This window comes from Charadrius vociferus, unplaced genomic scaffold, assembly GCF_000708025.1.
Source record: "Charadrius vociferus isolate BGI_N301 unplaced genomic scaffold, ASM70802v2 scaffold502, whole genome shotgun sequence".
Taxonomy (NCBI): Eukaryota; Metazoa; Chordata; class Aves; order Charadriiformes; family Charadriidae; genus Charadrius; species Charadrius vociferus.
This window is the reverse complement of record NW_009647233.1, coordinates 1,119,143-1,121,096: the sequence shown is the minus strand read 5'-3', so window position 1 is coordinate 1,121,096 and position 1,954 is coordinate 1,119,143.

Genomic DNA, 1,954 nt, shown 5'->3' with positions numbered 1-1,954 from the left:
GCAGATGCACCGACAGCATCCAACCCCCCAGCAGCATCCGCCACCACCACCCCCCCTCTTCTCCATCCCCCCTTTCCCCCTTCAACCAGGCAGTGGAGCTGCCTGCTGTTAATTTTAGAGGTTTGGGTTTTTTTCGGGGGGGGGAGGAAAAATGTTAAACAATGCGAAGAAAGGATCCATGATGAATCGCAGGTAGCGGCGCCGAAGCAGCCCGGGGATGGGTTTCGCCCGCTGCTGCAATCTCCCGGTGGCCGGCTCAGAATGCATGCAGGTTTTATTAGCGTGGCCACCGGAGTAATGACTCTGCTAATAATTTCCTTAAATCCTGGTCGTTGTTTGCGGGGCTGGGGGCGAGAGGGAAGAGAGGTTTTTTGGTCAGGGTGGGACCTGCCCAGGAGAGGGACCAAGCAGCATGTGCATTCAGACCCGCCTGGGCCGGATCCTGCCTTGGCTTAATGGCTGGGAAATACGGAACGAGGCTGATCGGGTACCCCGGGAGACGCAGGCAGGGATCCAGGCCTGAGACATCAGTGGCACGATGATGTGGCCCCATCCTTACGGTGGAAAAGCGCTTTCTCATCCCATCGGCAGAAAAGGCGTCCGATGAAACCGAAGTTGCCAGTGGTGCTTTGTGTTCACCGGGTTTCAGCCGGGCTGGTGCCGGTGATAGCCCAGGCGGGGATAATGTGTGAGGGTGCATTTTGTAATGACCCCAAAAGAGAGCCAGGCAGCTCCAGAAATCCTCCCAGCACATCTTATTTTTATTTTTTTTGCATGGATTTATTGGCTTTACTGGTTTAAAAAAAAAAAATGGTTTGCCAAGCCTCATGCCCCTGTTGCACCCCTCCCAAGAGGGATGCTGAGCCATGGGGGATGCTGCCTTGGGGACAAGCATGGATGGAGTGTTCAGTGGTGGTACAGTGCTCACCAAGACCAACAGTTGTGGGGTGCAGAGGGACTTGGAGGGGTTTTAGGATGGTGGGAAGAGCCCCTCATGGGATATTGAAGAGGGATGAGCAAGGGATGCTCCCACCCATGGGTGCCCTCAGTGCTTTGGGATGAAAGTGCAACAAGAATGCACCCCAATGGGTGCTTGTAACGTCCCAGGATGGAGGAGACCACAGTGACATCCTAGGCTGGACTTTTGCTGGCTTGTCCCATTTCACAATGGTGGGGTTTTCCCCCTTGATGTCTTGGAGGGTTTTGTGAGTGGGGTAGAAACCAGGTCCCCATAGGGACCCTCACTTGCCCAGGTGTGGGAAGCCACCAGGTCCTCTGTATCACCAGCACAGCACAGCATGAGGGTCCCACAACCCTGGAGGGGCTGAGCAGCAGGCCTGATGGCTGCAGTGAGGGGCTGGAGAAGTAACTAATCCTGCTGTGAGGCTGCACGGGCTGATCTAGCAGGACCGGGTCATCCTTTGCTTAGAAGAGGTGGCTTCCAGCACCCTGGCTCCAGCATCAGACACAAAAGTGGTCTCAGGGCCTGGAGACCCCTGGCACTGCAGGGGCTCATTGCATGGTGGTTGGGCAAGAAAGCACATGGGTCACCCCTCTGTGGCAAGCTCAGGTTGGGTGGAAAGAGCTTTCCCATGGGTTGTCCACCTTCCTGACAGCCATACTCCTTCCAAATGGTTGTGAATCCTCCCAATGGTCGTGCATCTTCCCAAGGAGTGGAGTACCTTCCCAACAGTTGTGGATCTTCCCAGGGGTTGCACACCTTCCCAAGAGTTATGCACCCTTCCAGGGATTGTAGATCTTCCTAAGGGTTGTGTCCCAAGGATTGTTTACCTTCTTGGGCACTGTGCACCCTCCCAAGGGCTGTGCATGAGCGGGAGGAACACAGTAGGGGAGGATGGAGGTACACAGGGGACCAAGAAGAAGGGCCAGGGAGGTACTTCTGGGGACCTGCCATCCCTTTATCACTAACCCCCCCTGTCTCTTCTAGTGCCTG